Genomic DNA, 23,305 nt, shown 5'->3' with positions numbered 1-23,305 from the left:
TGCTCTAGGCAATCCTGCTTTAGCAGGGGAGTTGGACTAGATGATCTCTAGAGGTCCCATCCAACTCTGAAAATTCTGTGATTCTGTGATAAGCAATCCAGGAGTTTCCTGGAATCCATTGATGATAGCTTCCTTCTCCAAGTGACAGAGGAGCAAACAAGGAGAGGTGTCATGCTGGACCTTGTTCTCACCAACAAGGAGGGGCTGGTGGGGAACGTGAAGCTCAAGGGCAGCCTTGGCTGCAGTGACCATGATATGGTGTAGTTCAAGATCCTTAGTGAAGTAAGGAAGGCACAAAGCAAGCTCACTACCCTGGACTTTAGGAGAGCAGACTTTGGCCTCTTCAGGGATCTGCTTGACAGAGTACCGTAGGATAAAGCCCTGGTGGGAAGAGGGGCCCAAGAAAGCTGGTTAATACTCAAGGACCACCTCCACCAAGCTCAGGAGTGATGCATTCCAACAAAAAGCAAGTCAGGCAAAAACACCAGGAGGGCTGCATGGATGAACAAGGAGCTCTTGGATGAACTCAAGCTCAAAAAGGAAACCTACAGAGGGTCAATGCAAGGACAGGTAGCCTGAGAAGAATTACAGACAAATTGTCCAAGCAGCCAGGGGTCAGGTTAGGAAAGCTAAAGCCCTGATAGAGTTGAATCTTGCCAGGGACATCAAGGGTAACAAGAAAAGCTTCCACAGGTACGTCAGTGGTAAAAGGAAGACTAGGGAAAACGTGGCCCCTCTCCAGAAGGCAACGGGAGACCTGACTACCTGGGATATAGAGAAGGCTGAGGTACTCGACGACTTTTTTTTCCACACTGTTCACAGGTAAGTTCTCTAGCCACACCAGCCAAATCGCAGAAGGCAAAGGCAGGGACTGGGAGAATGAAGAACCACCCACTGGAGGAGAAGAACAGATTCGAGACCAGGTGAGGAACCTGAAGATGCATAAGTCCATAAGACCTGATGAGATTCATCCACAGGTCCTGAGGGAACTGGTGGATGAAGTTGCTAAACCCCTATCCATCATATTTGAGAAGTTGTGGCAGTCCAGTGAAATTCCCACTGACTGTTAAAGGGGAAACATAACCCCTCTTTTTAAAAAGGGAAAAAAAGATGACTTGGAAAACTAGAGGCCAGTCAGTCTCACCTCTGTGCCCAGCAAGATCATGCAGCAGATCATCCTGGAAACTGTTCTAAGGAACATGGAAAATTAGGAGGTGATCAGTGACAGCCAACATGACTTCACTAAGGGCAAATTGTGCCTTACAGATTTGGTGGCCTCCTACAACGTTGCTACAGCGTTGGTGGATATGGGAAGAGCAACTGACATCATCTACCTGGACTTGTTCAAAGCATTTGACACTGTGCCACATGACATCTTTGTCTCTAAATGGGAGAGACATGGATTTGATGAATGGAACAATTGGTGGGTAAGGAACTGGCTGGATGGTTACACTCAAAGAGTTGTAGTCAACAGCTCAATGTCCAAGTGGAGACCAGTGATGAGTTGCATTCCTCAGGGGTCAGTATTGGGACCGGTGCTGCTTAACATCTTTGTTGGTGACATGGACAGTGGGACTGAGTGCACCCTCAGCAAGTTTGCTGATGACACCAAGCTGTGTGGAGTGATTGACATGCTGTAGGGAAGGGATGCCATCCAGAGGGGCCTGGACAGGCTTGAGAGGTAGGCCCATGCAAACCTCATGAAGTTCAACAAGGCCAAGTGCAAGGTCCTGCATGTGGGTCATGGCAATCCCAAGCACAAATACAGGCTGGGCGTAGAATGGTTTGAGAACATTCACCCTGCATTTTAGGTGAATAAATTTATTATTTTATGGAATTTTATTCAGTCTGCCAAAAGCTTACAGCAAAATATTTACATGCACCAAAGCAGAGCTGAGTCTAATGTCACTTCTGGAGGTGCAATCAGGACTTTTGGTAAAAAGCAGAGAATCCTAGAGATACATTTCAAGTGACTACATCATCATTTCAGAATGCTTGAGGAGGTGAAACAATTTTTTCTCTGCCAGATACAAAGTGCTTGTATAAACATATTCACAATTACACATCGTACTGGATACAGAGACATGAATGAAAATCCTACATGCAAATATTACTGTGATACATAAAAAAATGGACACCAGCCTCATGTTAGAATTAACTTAACAAAAATTGGTAGAGATTCAGCAGCAGCAAAGTTTGACCTGGTACTGTGTCACCTCATTTAAAAGTTGTGAAATATTGTGTTGCATCTTGCAAAATCTTTTCTCACTTGAATAATTCATCAATTTTACAATGTAGTTCTTAAACCCTAAGCAGGCATCGGAAAGTAAGTCCATACTGAACACTGGTGAACAGGCCAGTGCAGGACTAGCTAGGTATTATCTCAGTTGGATTGTCCCTAATATTCAATAACTTGAATATCTCAACATGGAACGACCCCATTACAGATATACTCTGAAACCAAAATAGTATTATGAGAGGAGTCCACCAATTGCCAATGTAGCAGCCTTTCTCATGTGAATAATTCTTCTGATAGATGCTCATGGATGTCTCTGCAATATTTCTGGAACACAGAAATAGAGATGAATGCTTACAGATCCTTGCGTATATTAAAAAATAATAAGTAAAGGAGTATATTACAAAATTAGATCCCCTACGCTCAACCTGTAACTAGGGAGTCATAGGTAATAATTCTGGGTTTTGAACTCTGCAGCTGTTTATAGTCAGACACCCATACATGTCCTTTTAGCACTATGAATGTTTGAGAGATTTAAAGTGATGGAATTTGTATCATTATTGAGAAGGAAGTGTAGGAAAGGGAAATTAAAATAGATCTCATTCTACTTTTCCTTACCTCATTTTACTCCTTGACGCAGCATTTCCTCAAATTCTAGCTCTCATAGATTAGTAGATAGACTGCAAAAACACCTAGAAAAGAGAGAATTTACAGCATCACTTTAAACTTGACTCAGGATAAACACTAGTATTAAAAGGCATAGAACAACTGCATCATTTCTGATCGTACATTGCAAAGGCATAAGTATTACTCCCTGAAAAGAGGAGTACTCACTAGTAAAAGAGTGATGATTAAGATAAACCCATACCTTTCCTATTGATTAGAGACTGTTCTCAAAGTTAGAATAATAGCATAAATTAGTGCAGCAACATCATAAAGTCAGAGATTGCCATATACAAGTGGGTGTACTTCTGGCGCCATCTCTGATAGCCACGTCTGCCTGAAGGCTATCAGATACATATGTAATTAAATAAATATGGTTCCTGACTGATCTGACTTTTTTTACTTAAAAAATATGGAATGAGTATAGCTCTTTGATCTAAGAGAAAGGTTTCTGCCTGAAGTAGAATTTATGATTTATGGACTGCTCTTGAGCAGTTGTTTTAAACGTTTTGAATTTTGTTCCATCTAAATCCATGTGCAGCGGGATTAAGTATTCTTTGGTGCAGGACATGCAATTAAAATGATAAAAGAAAGTAGTCACTGGGTATCCTGATTGGCTGCTAGAGATTGCAAACCATAGCATGTTCCTGGCATAAGATCAAATGTCACATATTGGATGCTCATCACATGTAAAATACCAGGATGCCAACTGCTTTTCATTTAGCCAAGCAATGCATTGGCTCTCTCCCAGCAGCTGGCTGGTACCCATTCAAAATTCACAGGTTGGTGGGGCTGTGATCTCAGCAATCTTTTTTTCCTCATTTTGCTTCATTTTTTGCTCATGGCTTTTTCCCCCTTTCTCTTCTTAATTCACTGATGATTGCTAGTTTTCTTCTTTTTTCTTTGGGTGTGGGGTGTGTGTGCATTCTACCCTCCTGTAGTCAGAATTCCTTTTTTCTTCCTTTTTTCTTTCCTTTTAATTTTTCCCCTCTTTTTCTTTTTTTTTTTTTTTAATTTATCACCCCTTTTTCTGCCTTGTACCCTTCCCTCCCCTTTACTCTCTTCTTAATTTTTGCTATCTCATTCCCTCAATTTCTCCTTCCTTTGCAAATCAATACAATCCAATACACACAAAATATACTAAACATATACTGTCATATATTGTCAGTACATGTACAATATACATGTCATCTGGATAGAGTGCTGTTATATGTTGTGGTTTAAAACCAACTACTTGAAACATCCTTTACTTTGTGGGTTTAATCTCTCTGGCCATTAGTCTTTGTTCATCTGGTTAAAGTGAACTGCCAAATTGCAGAGTACAATCACTGCTGACTTTTCCCTATTCCCTAGGGCTATGTGTTAGTTTTCTTAAATTATTTCTTAAGAAAAGCCTTATACTATTTTTTTCAGTCATTACAGCATTGATTAATTAAATATAATTTCACATAAGGTTAACAGGAAAGATAATGCAGATTTCCTTGTAATCTGTTTTCAACACAGACTAGTTATGCAATAACTTATGCTACCATATTTATTCAAATTTTATATTATAGAAAATGTTTATATATAGAAAATGTTCATATCTAAATATAATATTGCTTTAATAAAAATCTTAACATTGTTTTAAAAGATATTATTATATAAAACTTACAATTATATATAAAATTTAAAATGTTCTGTATAACTTGTCTTCTTGTATTTTTCCACAGGAAAAACAAACCCCAAACCCAACCAAGTACATTTGGACACTGTACTTCAGTATGTCTTTGGTGATTAAAGTTCTTTGGACTAATCCAGAGCCGCTGCAACTTTCACATAGTCTGTTTAAGTTGAAAGTGTCGTAATTCTGTTCCCTGCCTACAGGAAAGAACTCCTGTCTTCTCTAGTCCTTGGAGGTCATAAAATGATTCTACTGCTCCTATTATGCGATTACACATCTCATTTTAACAGTATAGTTATGGTACACACCATGTTCCTTACATTTGCTCTTAGACCATTATATCATAACTTTTCTCGTTAAGTTTTCTTTGTATTATTCAATAAATACTGACTTATTGAAGCTGTGTGATTAATGAGTGAAACAATGCCATATTAGGAATGGGCCTGATCCCTGAGGTGCTATATCTCATAATTTCCTGCCTGAAGATGAAGAAATCCATTGGTAATTCTTATTAAAATCTTATTCATACGAGCTTTATAGATGTGAACCCTAAATTTCCTGAGGACCATTATCCACTATTCTTACAGTCATCGGAGGCCATAATTAGACAGTTTAGAAATGTTGTCCTTAAGGTCTCAAGAGCAATTAAGTTTCTGGAAGCCTGAGAAGTAGCGAGCTACAAGCAAGATGAAATTTTTGCTTCTGAGAACGGATAGTACTTGAGAGAGTGTTTTGAGAGAGGTACATGTCTAGAATCCTCCTGAACTTGCATAAGGCACAATCTAGGTGAAGGAGCCCAGGCCAACAGGCCCTTCTCGGACTCAAATACAGCATGAACCTTTTATTATTTTATTTTTTTTAAAAAGACTGTCATGTATGTTTGTGTGTATCCTCTTGGGTAGCCGTGGTTTACCTTACAATGTAGTTTAACATTAGGTCATTTCTATCCTGGACCTTCTGTGTATTTAGTGGCAGCGTGTTTTACCAGCTGAACAGCTAAGTACACCTGCACACTGCCTGCATTGTATGGCAAGGAGAAAGTTATAGCAAACTGGCTGTTCAGAGTCCATTTCATTCTGCTTCTCAAAGCCTGAATATCACATGGAAACATCCAAGATAATGAGTTTTTCAAAATAATACTATTAATCATCTTCAAACTAAAGTCTTTGGAGAAGTCTTCGGGGAAACAAGGATAAACAATGTTCATCTAAATTACAGCTTTCTTTCCTACGGCACTATCCTTTGGTCATAGCTAGTGTGGTAACAGATTGTGGGTAATAAACTACAACAATTACCCCACACCTCCAAAAAAACATTCATCTCATCTGCTGTTACCACCACAGACTTCAGGAAGGCCAGTTGGGATGAGCATTTTGTTCAGAAGCAATCTGTAAATCTACTGTTGCCTCCTGGTATTGCCTCTTACCCGATCATTGCCTTTCAGCCCTGGCAAATTAAGTAGGGGGATAAATACAAAGTAAAATTTCTCACAGGACCTTTTCTCCTGTTTCTCCTTCACCTGCAAATGAGGTATGTGTGTTCAAAATTGTCCTGACCTTGTGTAGAATGTCTTCTAAACCTCCTTGATGTAATCCAAGTGACTGAAGCAAATAACTCCTACTTAATCATTAAGCCTTTAAAAAGAAAGAAGATGGTGTCTGTGAAAGAGTTGGCTCCACTATTCCTTTCCTGTCTGAACAGAAGGATAAAGAAGAGGGAAAAAAGAGAAAATAGTAGATGCTGTAAAGAATTGTCTCAAAAATGTTTCATATGTGAATAAGCAAAAAGAGTACAAGATCAGTAGTAAAAAAAAAAGTCAGTAGGGAAAAAAATATGTATATCAGCCACTTAATTTGAACATCTACAAAGTAGATGGCTGTATTTGAATTAGTCATCCTTGTCTCCCTTTTTAGTCACTCACTGGAGAAAAATAGGAACTTCTTAGTTTTGATTCATGTTATCTATTTTTAGGTTTCTACATAAGGATGAGGATGAGATATGACAGAAATTCCCTATTTTTATCTTTCAACTATAAAGAGAGTCCTGACAGCCACATTTCAGATGATTATGTCTATACGATAAATGTCTAATATCATGTGATATCAGTACATAATAGTGGAAGAGGTGGAACAGTACATAAATGGCAACTTTCTTGGAATAAGAGTAGAATTAGGGGGGGAGGAGGGAAGAGATTCCTGCAGACACAGACATACAGAAGCATTTGAGCAGATGGTGGTAGAGGATCAGCCAGAACTCCATTTACCTACATAGTCAAGCAAATGTGCAGATCAACCCTCCTTCCTGTTCTGGAACACAAGTATCGAATCAGAGAAGAAATATCATTCTGCTAATGAATTAATAGATCTATTGTTAAAAAAGAAAACAAAACAAAACCCCAAAACTTATTGTCAGACTTTCTTATCCTTTTAATGATCACAGGTTGTAAAAAAAATCTTATTCCACCAGATCAAAGACTGCAAGTAAAGACCCGTAAGCAGCTGAATGCACTGTCTTGTAAGGAATCATATACTAATCAAATTCAATACTATAGCATTCCCAGCATATTTAACTTGCAGTTATCTTAGTTTAAGGAAAATGTTTGCCAGCAAGAAATTGCACATTTGATACTGAAATAGTCACAGAAATAAAGAACATTAATACAACAATTACAGGAACAGAAAAGGAATCAAGCCATTTTCTTCTCTAAGAAATGTTTTGGTATTTAATATGGCAGTCCTACACAGACATCTTTTCTTACTAGATTCAGACAAAACTATTCATAAATTGCAAAACTGCAACCCACCAAACTGTGCCAACATTTGTACAATGTACCAATATTTTCTTGCTATTTTCACAACAAACTTTAATTTGTAAACCAAAATACTGTTCCCTGCTGCAGCTGAACCCCTATCTATTTGTGTGGCTAAATCTTAATTCACTATAATTTTTAAAGCTGGATATTTTCCTATGAATGATGTTAATGAGGTTAAGTGAGGCTCTTTCCTCAGCATCCATAATTAACATTATTTCCTTAAACCAAGAAGAAATGTCCAAAATGTAATGAGGACACAACTAAGGAAAAGAATACTGGAAAGGGAGTAGGGTGAAAGAGGAAAGGGTGATACAAGACAGAGGAGGGTACTTGAAGCCAAATGTCTTGTTTGTTCTTACACTCAAGGCAGATTTTGAAGACCTCAACCAAAGGTATTATCATGTTTTAACAATGTCTGTAGTTTTCAGGATGATACATTATCTGGCTATGCACCCAAGTCCCATTGTTTTGCAGTGCTTTGTTGTGAACACTACTGGTTCTCTATCCTTGCAGATAATAAAAAGTCATCGATCTGCTTATGAGAACACCTTACTTTAGTTTATGAAATCTCAGCATTAAGTCTATTCTTGCTTTGTTGCTGGCTTTTAGGTGGCATGTTCTTTTGCTTACCCAAGAGAGTTGTTTAACTTCCATAAGTAGTGACAAGAATGACAAAGGCAATATGAAAGTGTCATTGAAAAAGAAGTACAGAAATGCTGATTTGGACTATAAATCGTGAGTGGACTTACACGGACTTCAGCTCCCAAATATCTAAAATCCTGTTAAAGCGTGTTATTTCAATATAGAGAAGTACATGAGCTAGAGGTAAAATCAGCAATCTTCTCACCTGGAAGGTCAATTATTGCCAACTATTCTAGCCCCCAGTTTCCCCTTTTAAACAAAAATGTGCTATATAAAATCTAATCTCATTCTGTTTTAGCAGAGCATATATAATTCATATTCTCAGTCTACCATATGTGATCATTGACTGTGTTAAATGGATGAAGGAATATGTGAATAACTTTTATGCACTGAATAAAAAAGTAATGCATAATATACAATGCAATGACAGATCATCTATTTCAGAAAACAAGCAGACAGAAATATTATAAAAACTAATAAGCACAAAAAGCTTAAGCATATGCTTTTTGGGGGTAAATGTTATTTGTGTATAGTATTAACTGGAAAATATCAGCTTTTATTTAAATCTCAGAGATACATTTCAATTCATATCAGAACAGGCATAAAACTTAAGGATGGTTATAAATTCTGCAAATAAATCTTTGTCCAGTTACTTCTGAACATGGGTATGTATTTTACTACACTTATTCAAATTTACTTCAGAATCTCTTTTTTTCTTTATTTCCTTCTTTCTCTTATTTAAAGGAAACCAACCATTGTATTACATTCCTTTAAACAGGTAGTTCTTGGTCTTCTGAATCTGCTAATCTGTCTTTTCTGCAGTATTTTCTTGATTCTATTTACAGTGATGGCTTCTGAGGAAGTTTCTAGTGTACAGCATACACTGATACCTTTCCCAGAAAGTCAAATGTACTTTCTCCTGGCATTAATGTTATCTGTCAAACAAACTGATGGTTTCTAATTGGAAAGCTTTTACAAAATGTCACTGTGTTTGGCACTAATTGACACTTCTGTTCACATCATCAGCTGAGAGGTTAAGGACAGTTCGAAGACTGAAACTATCCTTTCATTTCATGTTTCCTACATGTCAGAGTTCAAGTGCATGAGCAGAGTAAGACAGGGATGCAGCTGATAAACAAAGAACTTAATACTGTGAGTTTTTGAAGTCATTTTGCAAGAATTATTTTGTAACACTCCTCACCACCACCAGCAAGAAAACCCTTATGTTCCCAAAAAAACCCTTAGAAGTTCAGGTTTTCTACAGGAGATGAAGATCAACCATGGCAAATGAAATGATGTAAGGTTTACTTTATTTCTATCAAGTTCACTCTTTTACGCATATATATATATATTTATAATATACCCACTGATGGCTCTCTTATGGATCATACATGCAGTGGCCAAAATGTTTTATTCTGACCAAGAACAAAACAAAACTTCCAATCTGAAGTATGACATATATACAGAAACTAAAATACAGAGGTGGGGTTTTTTATTTAAAAAAGATCATGTTCCATCCATGTAGGTCTTATTTTTAAATAATTGAGCTGTTACAAGATGTTATAAAAGGCCTGAACTTGCAGTTTAACAATGCAGTGTAAATCACAGTTTGAGTGCTGTGGGATTTCGTCTGATGATCCACAATTCATGAGCCAGTTGTTTCAGTAAATCTCCTTGATATATCAGTTCATAAGTGCCATGATGTGCCATTATAAAGCATAGTCAAATGGTTTGTGAAAACCCCCACACAAACGGCAAAGAATCTGATTATCCTTAAGGGTCCAAAGATCCCTATGTGTGCTGTTATTCTGTGTACTTTTCATTATGTTTTCATAGTCCGATGTCCTATTACATACAACACCGTACTTCACTGGGTGGCTATTTTTCAAGGAAGGATACAAATATGGCCATTATAAGTAATTTTTTTTTTCTACAGCAAATGTAGTTAACATAGAATAATATGTGACAATGTAGAACTAGATGATACCAGAGCAGGTGAGACAACAGGTAAGGGATGTTCAGCACAAGCAGGAGAAAATACAGGTTTTATACTCAAAATCATATATACCCCAAAGACCACATATCTCCCATACAAAGGAGAAACAGAAACAAACACCAGAAAGATGATGTTAAGTTTGTCACTAATGATGTTTGGTTTTGTAATGGAGACAAAGAGAGAATTGGGAATAAATGACTCATAAAAGACATTCTCCAAGGGAATTACCAGGTCTATAAAGAAAGAATAATTCTTTGGAAAGAAAAAATGGCCACATGATGTGAAAAGGATCATAGTTTAATAGCAACACTGACTGATAAATTTCATAAGAAGAAAAAACAATCTTCTGATGTGCCAAGAGAGTTCAATCTACTTATTTCTGTTTCTAGTTTACTAGACTCTTTGCATTTGTTGTGTTACTTTGTGGCTATTTTACATTTTTCTTACGTTTCATTTGCATTAGGTTTCTTTCACAGAAAGTGTCAGATGTGCTAGTTTAGATTTCACAGACCTTTTCATATATGATAGGAGGTAAACTCATATCTTGCTATCAGTTGTGTAGAAACTGACAAATTAGCTGACCCCAGTTTATTTGTTGTCTGCCCTGATGTAAGAGCAGAAAGTTTAGATTTACTGTGCAGTAGATAAATTGCTGTTCCTTTATTATTGCTGTCCCAAGATATGATCCACAATGCCTCTTCCCTGGTTCAAAAGTAAGACTGTTGTCAGAAAAGCCATAAACTGGATCTATTTTTAGTTGTTGGCAGTAATAGTAATTTCATGATGGATATCCACACTTAGTAATTGCGTCTTTTATGTTGCACTGTCTCCCTTAACATCCCCATTGACAAACAGATAAATGGACAGTAAGGTGGATTGAAAACTGCCTGAACCGCCAGGCCCAAAGAGTTGTGATAGGATGCACAAAGTCTGGTTGGAGGCCCATCAGCAGTGGCATACTCCAGGAATCAACAATGGAATCAGTATTGGTTAACGTCTTCATTAATGACTTTGATAATGAGGCAGAGAGCACCCTCAGGAAGTTTTCAGATGGCAGAAAACTGTGAGGAATGGTTCGTACGCCATAGGGTTGTGCTGCCATTCAGAGGGCCCTTGAAATGCTGGGGAAATGGACCAGCAGGCATCTCATAAAGTTCAACAAAGGAAAATGCCAAGTCCTGCACTCGGGGAGGAACAACCCCATGAATGGGTACAGGACGGGGACTGACTGGATTTGCAGAAAAGGACTGGAGGTTCTGGCAGTCAGCAAGTTGAAAATGAGCCAGCAATGTGCCCTTGCAATAAAGAAGGCTAATAGTATCCTGGGCTGCATTAGAGGTGTTGCCAGCAGGCCAAGGGAGGTGATCTTTCCCCTCTATTTGGTATTGGTGAGATGTATCTGGAGGATTGTGTCCAGTTCTGGGCTTCCCAGTACAAGAGATATATGGAGCAACTGGAGACAGTCCAGCAAAGGGCCACTAAGATGCTTAAGGGACTGGAGTATCTCTCTCATGCAGAAAGTCCGAGAGAGCTGGGACTGTTTAACCTAGAGAGGAGAAGGCCCTGGAGGGGGGAACTCATCAGTGTGTATAAATAGGTGTTTTGGGGGTACAGTAAAGAAGATGGAGCTAGGCTCTTTTCACTGGTGCCCAGTGACAGGGCAAGAGGCAATGGGCACTAGCTGAAATACAGAAAATTCCATTTAAACAGAAGAAAAACATTTTAGTGTGTGGGTGCTCAAACACTGGAACAGCTTACCCAGAGAGTTTATGGAGTGTCTGTTCTTGGAGATGGTCAAGAGCAGACTGGATATGGTTCTCAGGAACCCGTTGTAGTGGTTCCTGCTTTGAGCATGGGGATAAGATTAGACAACTTCAGAGGTCCCTACCAAGCTCAGAAGTTTTATTGTGATTATGTGAAATTGTTCTTTGGGTCAGTTCTTCTCTGATCCAGTAATTTTAGGTAATTTTAAGACACTGGTCTTTATTGGCCTTATAGCAAACGTCTTCTGGAACCCTGTTATGAGGGTCTCATCACCAAGCAGCATTCAGAAATTATAGTTTCCATTAAAGTTAATGGAGAGTACTACGTGGCAGGAAACACGAGGTTCAGCTACCCACCATGTGGGACAAATGAATGGAAGATGTTGAAAATAATCTTGCCCATGTAAGATTTTGTGAAGAATCTAAAAAACATTTTCAGAACCCATTGAATAGTCTAGGTTTGAATAACAAAATATACATTTTAAAGGAAGTGGTAAAGTGAAACTAGATGGTCAGTATCTAACTATAAATGGCAAACTTGCAGTGTGTTTAGTCTAGGGGAAAGATTTTGTGCATGGGTGGTAATACTGTTGGAACTAATTATTACACAGGGGCTGTGATGAGTTGACCTTGGCTGGCCACCAGATGCCCACCAAGCTGCTCTCTCATTCTCCTTAGCAGGACAGAGGGAGAAAATACGATGGAAAGTCTGGTGGGTCACGATAAGGACAGGGAGATCATTCACCAATTTCTGTCACAGGCAAAACAGACTTGACTTGGGAAAAATTAATTTAATTTATTGCCCATTAATAACAGGGTAAGATAGTGAGAAATAAAAAACCCAAACCTTAAACCCACCATCCCCTCACCCCCTTTTCTTCCCAGGCTCAACTTCACTCCCGACTCTTCTACCTCTTCCCCTCTGAGCAGTGCAGGGGGAAATGGGAGTTGCGGTCAGTTTATAACAATTTATCTCTGCTACTCCTTCCTCCTCAGACTTTTCCATCGTGGGGTCCCTCCCATGGTATACAGTTCTTCATGAGCTGTTCTAACGTGGGTGCTTCCCACAGGCTGCAGTTCTTCAAGACCTGCTCCAGCATGGGTCCTTTCTGTGGGGTGAAGTTCATCAGGTGTGGATTGCTCCAGTGTGGGTCCCCCACAGTGGACAGCTCCTGCTAGAATATCTGCTCTAGCGTGGACTCTCCACAGGCTGCAGCTTCCTTCAAGACATGTCCACCTGCTCTGGCATGGGGTCTTCCTTGGGCTGCAGTGTAGATATCTGCTTCGATGTGGTCCTCTATGGGCTACAGGCGGTCAACCTGTGTCACCGTGGTCTTCTCTACAGGCTGAAGGAGAATGATGTTCTAGTGCCTGGAGCAATTCCTCCCCCTCCTTCTCTGACCTTGGTGTCTACACAGCTGTTTCTCTTTCATGTTGTCACTCTTCTCTTACAGCTGTGGTACAGTGTTTTTAACCCTTTGTTAATATCTTCTCACAGAAGAGAGACCAATCACTGATGGGCTCATCTTTGCCCAGCAGCAGGTCCATCTTGGAATTGGCTGGAACTGAATCTGTCTAACATGGGGACAGCTCCTGGTATCTTCTCACAGAAGAGAGACCAATCACTGATGGGCTCATCTTTGCCCAGCAGCAGGTCCATCTTGGAATTGGCTGGAACTGAATCTGTCTAACATGGGGACAGCTCCTGGTATCTTCTCACAGAATTCACCCCTTCAGGCCCTCTGCTACTAAAACCTCCCCATGTAAACCCAATACAAGGGCACTGACAATTCTTTAGTGACAATATGCTCTGATACTGATTTGGCCACGTCAGAAGAGAGGGTTGGCCGGTGAAACCTTCCATTTAGCAACATCAAGCCACACCACAGCACTGCATTTGCAATTCAATGGCTCTTTCCTTCTTCATTCCACCACTCAATACATGAAATCTGTTTCAACGGTCATATATTTGTTTGTATATTCCTTATCCTACGGCAAACAGAAGTTTGTGTTGGGAAACTTAGACTGACCGGCTGGCCTGCTCCACCAGACCAGTGGATCTCCCAGTTGCTCAGGCAGAGTGTCCAGTCTCTCTGGCTATCAGATGGTATGTGTTCACAGACTGAATTGATGCATTTTTTACACCATCAAGCCACTGCCACCTTGTGCAGATCTGCACTAATTTGCTTTATTATCACACATCCTGCTTCAAGTGTCTTATCTCTCTTGTCCAGCAATGTACTTAAACATGCATAGCTTTAAGACCAGGATTAATTGAGTTCCCTAAATAGGACTATTCATATTTTAAAACATACACATATGCTTGAATCAGAGTCCAAATGTTTCAGCTATTCCTCCTTAGATTGTTTTTGGATTGGATCAAATCATGTTCTCATGAGCCTCGTGAGTAATCATATAATCATGAATCATACATTCAACAAAACAGGACAAATCATCAGCTTTATTTGTTATGCAGATAGATCATCTGACTAGCTTTAGATGTTTCTGAATGAATAATTGATTCTTGCCCACTAGCCAGTGTTGTTACCTAGTCTGGGTTTTTTTGGCTCTGTAGTCCTCTTTTAACTGAACTATAAAGGTCATTCTACTTGGTCATGGTTTATGGATAAAACTATATCTTTTAAAATAACAAGAGACTTGATGCTACTTGCATTTAAACCACTGGAAAAAAATTATGGAAAACAGCAATGACACATGAGGTTTGGCAGATGGGGGCACTATAGAAGGATGCCGCCTTTTCTGAGACTTCACAGAATTTCTCTCTCACTTTTTACAGTGAGTCAAAGCTCTGTTTCTGTGGGAGAATCGTTGTATATAGTATTCTGATTTAAAAATGCCACAGATGTCAGCAAAGAAATCAATACTGCTTTGTGCAGATTTTTCTCTGGTTCTGCATTTGCATCAACCCTCTGCCTACTCGTCAGAGAGCTGGTAACTCCCAGACTCAGTTTGACTTGTGATCTTGTGAGTCCAACAATAGTACCTTTTACTTCTATAAACACTTTTTTCCTCTAATCTGTCCTCCTCAGGTTTCTTATTGCAGTTTTCAGGTCACTGCTTTACATTCTGAGCTTGAAGGGCATCCTTTGGCCCAGGTGTTGTTTTCCACACCCTCAGATGTATCATCCTCAATGGATCAGGGTTTCTTTATAAACTGCATTATTTCCTCTAAACCTTTTAAAACTTGCTCAAAACTACTGTCTTTTATTTATAGATATATCTTTATGCTAGACTTTACCCATCTTGTGTGGCAACAATTCCACACAAAAGAATAACCAAAAGAGGCCATGCTGTATCCAGAGCAGCCTTTTTTTCTGTTCAGTGCTATGTGAACAGCTAAACTAGTATGAAACACTGACTACTGAGAGAGCATTGCAGAAAAGGTCAGTTCTTTTTTTTCTTTGGTGCCTTTTTTTTTTTTTTTCCCTTGATGTCCCATTTACCTTTGACCAGCAGCGTCTGACAGTTTGGATTTATCAGAGGCACTCAGAGTAGAACAGCTCTGTGTCACTGTGTCTTCCTGCTATCAAAGGAGCTGGGCATAGAAGAAAACACAGTTTCCAGGGCATTATGACCATATTTGAAGCTGGCAGAGTGCCAGCAGAAAGCAAAACTAGCAGGTCTTTTATTAAAAATGCTGTATAACAGTGAAGAGCTATCCTTCTCTATGAAATAGCGACTCTGCTGATATACTGTGCCACTGATGCATACATAATTTGAAGTCATAAAAAGCAAATATTAAATTGTCCAAAAAAAATCCTTTCTTTCTGTACATCTGTGTTGATTATTGATTGTCAGTTGCCCTCATTTGTAAAAGATATAAGATTTATCATTTGACCCACTTGCAGGTGTTTCACCTTCAGCCTCAGCGAAAACCACTAGTCTCTCTGCAATAATACGTGTGCTGTCAGCTCCTCCTACCCCGTCCATGACACAGGTTTTTCTTGTGGTAAATGTCTCTTCAGCGTGACTGGCTGCACTTTGCTAATTTACAGTGAATCAGTTTGTTACACTTTCAATTGTATAAGCTCTGAGGCACTGTCAGACTGCAGCAGTCAGTAGGAACACAGTTATGCAGGAAGGGTGGCTCATAGCATGTAGGGGGAGCACTTAGGCTTAAGATGCTAATTTTTGCGAAATGTTAGCTGCTGACTCAGAGGCTAACAGCACCTACACAGTTTCATTTTTCACAGCTTTATGATTCCCTCTCTGGAACACACATATTTTTTTTAAAGAGCAAAATTATTTTTTCAGCAAGTATATTGCTCACAATATAACGCTTATGCTTCACTAGCACTTCTTAAGAGAGTCATTTTTTATTAAACTGTTAATCAAAATATTAATACATGGAAAATTTATGCGATTCAGCTGCTCGCAAGGATGCTGTGATGGATTGTGAAATAATAAATGTGTGGGTGAAAATAGTGATGAATGACAAATACTGCATTTAACTTTGGTGTATCAACTGTATTGAGGATTGCAAATAATTCATAGATTATCAAGCATCTCATATGCCTGGAGTGTTATTTTTCATGCATGGTGCATTTAGGTTCAAACTGGACTGTGTCAGCCAAATGCAGATATAGCAAGGAGGAGGACACCCCTGAGAATGTGTGGCTTTACCCATTTTGCCACTATAGGGGAGGGAGCAGGGTCTGGGCACACTGTGATCAGTGCCTACCAGGCAGAGGAGCATCATGTCAGCCAGCAAACTGCAGAACCGTGGAACGATTTGGGTTGGAATGGACCTTCAATGGTTATCTGGTCCACCCTGAAGATCAAGTAAGGGCCAGCACAAACCAAGTTACTCAGGGAATTGTCTAGATGAGTTTTTGATCTGCCCATAGAGATTTCACAACCTTTCCTATTTGACTACCCTCATGGGGAAAACTTTTTCCTAATATCTAATTGCAGTTTCCTGTGTTACAACTTGTGACCATTGCCTTTCATCCTAGCACTGTGCACCTCCGAGAACAGTCTGACCCCGTCTTCTCTATAGCCTCTCAATGGGTAGTTGAAGGCATGAGTGAGATCACCTCCTTTAAGAACAAATCCCGTTTTCCCTCTCATATGCTATGTGCTCCAGCCCCCGAATATCTTGGTGGACCTACACTGGACTCACTCCAGTGTGCCCATGTCTTCCTTGTATAGGGGATCCCAAAATGGTCACAGCAGTCCAGGGTTCCAGTACCGAATAGAAATATTGAGGTTTGGAAACAACATTGATTTTAGCTCAAGATATTCAGTCAGAGACAGTGATCTGGATTATCAAGCCTGTAGAAAGTAAAAATGGTAGACAGCAATGTTCACTGTACTTTGTTAATTCTCATATCTCACACTAAAGCTGGTTATCTGACTTTCCTGAAAATTCTGTAGACAAAAATGGCCACCATTGGATATTTTTTTCATCTATGGTATCTCGAATGATGCTAAAGAATCCTAAGGATGTAGATAGCGTGTATTGATGCTTACAGTTTCTTCATCTAGCTCATCACGTCTCAAGTCAGACCATATTTACATGAATGGACACAGTATGGGAACCACAATCAGATTAGAACAAATACTAAGGTTTTGATAACTCAGATTACCTAAGCAGAGGTAAGAAAATAAACTTTTTAAAATATATCCATGTTTAGAGCTGGAAGAGACTGATCTATGACTGTAAAAACTGAAATTCTGGCATTACATGGTCAAACTCATGATTTTACTCATGCAAGAGCAGTTTAAATTTCAGTTCAATAATACAATGCCTGACAAGGATTTCTGCAACACAGGCAAGTTCAGCTGGAAAAAGGCCAATAGTAGAAACTGCATTTCAACTGGGTCAAGTGCAAGTGACTTTGGAGATATCTAGAAAGTATTTCTGTATGCAGTTAGTTGTTTCCACTGGAAGATGTTCAAAGACTGCATTGTGGGACATTATCTCAACAGGAAGGAAGGAACTGCAGTACCGTTCAAAAAGGACTAAGGCCCAGGAAGCTATCGTTGGTGACGATATCGTTAGCAGCATAAAGTTTGTTTGGTGGCAAGAGTCCTTTGTGGTCATTTACAAAAAAAGGATTTTCTAGTAGCCTTCCTCATCTCTTCATAACAAAACCATAGCAACCCCCACGCAAAGTATGTGAATGAACGTGCTGCTGAATGCTTGTTTTGTAGGGGAATGGCTGGCAGTTTTGGAGCTGTGGCCCTGGCAACAAAGATGCCTGGGTGTTTTTCTGTAAGTGCTGAAGTTGTCTCATAGACTCTTGGAGTGAAGGAGCAGAAAGGACCATTCTAATCATTTACCCTGACTGCCAGCATATCCCACACCATAGAACTCCCCTCAAGCCTTGGCTGGTTTAACCTTTAAATTGTGTTTGAACTAGAGAGATGCTGCTTTTCAGCATTTATGGCACTGCTGTGAAAACATGCTTGTGAGAAATAGAGTCATCTGGATAATGCCATATCGGCTAGAAAAATCTGTGACCAAGCTATTAAGACATTCCCTGCCTTTTGTTAAAAAACAACCAAACAATAAATAAACAAAACAAAAATAAAGCTAAGAAAAAGTCTGTAGGAAATAACAGGACAGCCAAATACACTGCCTATTAGAAATACATCCACATGTACAGAATACTTTAAAAAGATGGTGCTGTGAGATATTAACACTTGCCATTGTCATAAAGTACCGAACAAAAATTTGTGACCCAGAATCTTTAATCAACAAACAACAGAGCTCATTAGGATCTAAAAAGGAGTATAAGGTTGAGAACAGAAGGTTTCCCAGATTTTTGCATTTATCTGGATCATAAATTAAATCGTTGAATAGAACTAGCTGAAATAGGTGAAAAATCCATAAATAATTTGTACACCAGTAGTTGTTGCTTTGTAAGATATACCTGTGTGACTCTACATCTGCACCTGAAGGTGATTGACTATGACTAATGAGTGACATGATCATTTCTTACTCTCTGGACTGGTAATTTTTTTCTTAAGACATAAGGGACTTTTTTTATAAATAACGGCACTCTTAATATATAGGTACTATTCTTTACAAAACCAACCAACCAACTAACCAAATAAATAAATGCCCTGAGTGTTTCTAGTCTTCATGCAGAAGATTTGGAAAGAAGCATTGCTGAATTCCAAAGGAGGACAAGACTACAATGCAAGACTGAAAGGAGTTCATTTTCATCCTCAGCTTCTTCTAAAAGTTGAACTAGAGAATGTTTTGAACTAGTGTGACATGACTTTCAGAGGTTAGATGCTTACAGTGACCACCATCTTAGTGTATCTGGGCTGATTTTCTTTGAAATAATCTTTTGTACTGTTCAGATGGCAATTTTTGAAATCTCCTTATGCCTGGTCACTTCATCAAAGTCAACTCCCTTAAGGAATAGAAGTTGTAGCATGGATTCTGTGTACCTTTTGAGGATTTATCTTTAAGTAAGTATGAAACAAGGCAGCCTTTTCTACATTGGAAGCAATAGTAGCTGTGAACAGTTAACTCGCTTGTTTCTCCTTCATGTATCAAAACACGTGAAGACTATGTACATGATCTATATAGGTGCCTACGTACTGGACACTTGAAATGTGAAATGGAGTACAGTGCATGGCATTCAGTGTGTTTTTTTCCACTTTGCTCTTGGTGACACCTCTAGATAGTTCTCCCCTTTATCACATGACCGTGGTTATGATTGTCTTCTCACATCTGACTTTATGAGGATGTCCTGTTTCCCTTGAATTAGGACAAACACAAATGTCGTAAATAAGTTTAGCTTGCTCATCACCTTGGTCTGACTCCATGGTCTCCTTTGGCTGTATTGTATTTGTGGTGACATGCTGATTTTCTCATTCTGCTCTCTGTATGATTGGATCCATGTAAAGATACTATAAATTTCAATAAAAATAAAACAAAAAAATCTATCAAACTTAAAATAATATTGGCTTCTGTGAGATACTACACTTAAAGTTCAAAGGTCTGGTAAGCACAGAGAGCTGTTCTGCCTTTAATGCCTATGGCTTTGATGTTCATCAGCCACTGAGAGCCATTTGTTGCCTTGTAAACTTGGAAGCAATTACCTTTCTGCTATTATATCATTGTCACAAAAAAAATGGTTTGCCTTTATTCTTTCTTTCTCTCTGTGTCTCTTCTTAACATTATAATAATTTGGCAGAAATATCTATCACTCTTGGGATACCTACATTTCCTGTTTTCCTATGTGGAATATCTTCTTTTAACAAACAAATTAGAAAACAAATAGAACTAGAAACAGAAAACAAAATCATAATTACTGGACAAAAATAAACATTAGATAGTTAAGATTTATTAATGGAACAATGACAATACTTTTCACTTTAAAAGTCATCTAGTTGTCCTAATAGAATTACACACAGTGATATCCATTCTCAGCAACTGACCAGTCAGGCTGTTATGTAACAGGTAGGTTATTTTGACTAAAACTAAATAGTATCAAAAAGGGAAAGTAGACTAAATATGCAGATTATGTGTTGAAATCAAGTAGGACAGATCCTCTGCTGGCATCTAGTGTTGTAGCTTCTCAAAAAACAACTGGCATTTTTTACCCTTGCTGAGGACGTCTTGACAGGTCTGTTTGGGTTACAAGAACATCAATGAAGGGAGAATTCAGTCCACTAAAGAGAACTGTGCTTCCCAAACGTATAGTCAGTGAGCATTTTTTCAAATTACTCCTTTGGAGTGCACTCAAGGGTTTATAAAAGAACAAAGTAGTGACAAATGTGTTCTCTTGTCACTTGCTTGGAAAATTGAGTTCTGTTCAGTGTTGTGAAGGCAGAACAGAAAGAACACAGTGTGAACAAGAACATCAAGACCTGAAAATCTGACTTTGATCTCTTTCTTAAGAACTAACCAGGAGCACTGTGACATTCTGTAAGGAGGCTAGATATTTTAAAAGCTGTAGTTGTGTGTGATGATGGCTTTTACAAACAATAGAAAGTAATCTTATTTGAAGCCCACAGTACTTTTTCTCCTCTGAAACTATACAGTGTGCTTCCCCTTTTCTTTGCCAAAATGCTGCTGGGCCTCATAAACTAGGTCTACTGACAAGATCCTTTTACTTCTCTTTTTTTCAGACCCTGTAACTATGTGAATTAAGCTCAGTATATATCTCTAGTAACCTGCAAGCTATGTGTCAGGCCCTTTTCTAACCCCAAATTTTATTGCTATTATCTAATGCCTTCATGCCGAGCCTGTCCTGTTCAATGGTGGACGCACTCTGCAGTCTGCAGGAAGGAGAATGAAAAAGGTTAAAAAAAACAGTGGAGGCTCTCATATGTGGGAATCAGTAGGTAATATATATTCTGACACTGTCAAGAATGGAGCGTGGTGGGGAAAATGGGTGACATGAACTGTTCCATTTGTAAAAAGAAACAAAGCCAATAGACTTTAAATTATACCAGCTGGATGATGCACCACAGTATATTTCTAAATGCTTGAGCCCCCCTCCAAAAAAAAAAAGTGAACTGGAGTTGCAATTTTTAAGAACTCTTAATTTATGGTAATTCTTAATGTCTTGGAAAATATTTTGAAGTGATTTTTCCTTCAATCATTTTTTCTTCCATATCTATTTTAAATGTCCTTCTGATCTCTGAATTGTTCTCCATCTAAAAGGAATTTCTGTTGCAGATTATTTGCATACTTTGTTCCTGCATAAATGTATTGTGAGTTAAGTTTTTTAAAGAATTTGCACTTAAACCAAAGATAAAAGTGAGCTATACTGATGAAGAAATTACATCAAACAAAGCAAGCAAACCTTATCTTAGGAAACAATCTGCCATTATGGGCCGATTTAATTTGAATTATTGAAGTAGAATTGTTAGATATTAAAAGGACTCAAAGTGAAAGAGTCATACTCATTATCCTTTAACTGGAGTCTCCAGATGTTACTATATTTTCACATGACATAAAGGTCTAGTTCCAATCTTTTATTGCTAACTTGGATTTATCCACCCTGCAAGAAATTACATTTCAGATTAGTCTGAACTTTATTATGCCTTTTATCATATTTTTTCCAAATGTTTAACACAAAGTGAAGCATTAGGACTGTTTAGTCAAAGGATATTAGATAGCCTTCCTGGAAAATTCCTACATAACTAAATTCCATTGAACATTTTGCTTTATGTGGGCTTTGAAATGCCCTATAGAACTTCACTATAGAATGTAGAATTTCATGAATAATTATATAAATCTCTACAAAAAGTATTATTGTCTGCTATGTTTCTTGAGTCTTGGCCCTTACAATCTGGCAAGGCAGCATGGAAGAGGTCTGAAAGACCCAGTTCTGCCTGCAGGAGAATTCACTCTGCGTGTGTAGACAGCTTGATATGAACCAAGTAGATGGGCAGTCTATGCCATCTTCCAGAATACTCCGTGAATAGACTGTGACAAAATTCTCCTGCCATCCAGGGGGCGGGACAATCAAGATGAATACATCTGGAGTAATGTCACACTAAGCAGGTACTCTAAGAATACTATCAGTAGGTTAGTTATAATTTGAATAAGCATCAGATTTGGTAAACTAAAGAAGGAGCTACCCTGGCTTCCAGGCAACAAATACTGTATCTTCAAGCCACAGTATACAGTCAAACTTGTGGTTACTTTCTCAGTTCCTCATTGTGCCTCTTAGTGGGGAGGCCCATAATGTCTTACACACTTTTAGTATAATTATAACAGAATCTTTGCGAATTGTCTCTTTAGGTGCTTTCTGTAGTACGTATACAGAATTTAATATTAATTAATTTTAATTATGAGCTATCTCTCTTTGAAAAATATCTGTGCTGTGAACTGCAGTCATTGCTCAAAAAGGAGTTAAAATAACTGAAAAGCAAATGGTAGAGTTTCTATCAAAATTCTGTTGACAGCTACAATTAAAAAAAGCCCAAAACAGCCACAATTCCTTGCCTCCCAAACATCTGGTATTTTGGCTATCCAAGGAGCCCTAATAGATTGATTTTATTTTTTTTTAAATTTTGTTTTAAAAAGAATGTGAATCTCACCTTTTAATTATTTGTGGTTTTTTTTCCTTGTGAAATAGGGTTATTAAATTGCATTGTTCATAATCTACTTCTTAAAGACATTTTGGACTCTGAAAAAGTACTGAATGTGCCTGCCAAATTAATGAGCAGAGTTTCCTAAATGAGCATATTATTTCTGTGGCCTGTGTTCTGTGTTTGGAGCCAAAAGATTTTCAGAAGTGGAAGGTTTGCTTTTGTCTTACAAAGCATTAAATCTTCTGGATTCTGTTTATACCAGGAAAACACCTATTCCACCCATCCTCTGCCATAATACTGCAACAGTTTCTATCATATGTGGGGCTTATGGTGACATCATTTGGGAGACGAAGACATCCTTACTGACGTTTTCTGAAGAGGTCATTTATATGAGCAAGGTATGTAACATGTATAGACAAATTATGAGGCAGCCTGTGCAGTGATACAGGGCATTAGTAGGGAAGAAGCAGACATAAGTTACAAGGCAGGTAAGGACAGA

The sequence above is a fragment of the Charadrius vociferus genome, unplaced genomic scaffold (assembly GCF_000708025.1).
Source record: "Charadrius vociferus isolate BGI_N301 unplaced genomic scaffold, ASM70802v2 scaffold43, whole genome shotgun sequence".
Classification (NCBI taxonomy): domain Eukaryota; kingdom Metazoa; phylum Chordata; class Aves; order Charadriiformes; family Charadriidae; genus Charadrius; species Charadrius vociferus.
The sequence above is the reverse complement of the archived record's forward strand: the minus strand, read 5'-3'. Positions refer to the sequence as shown.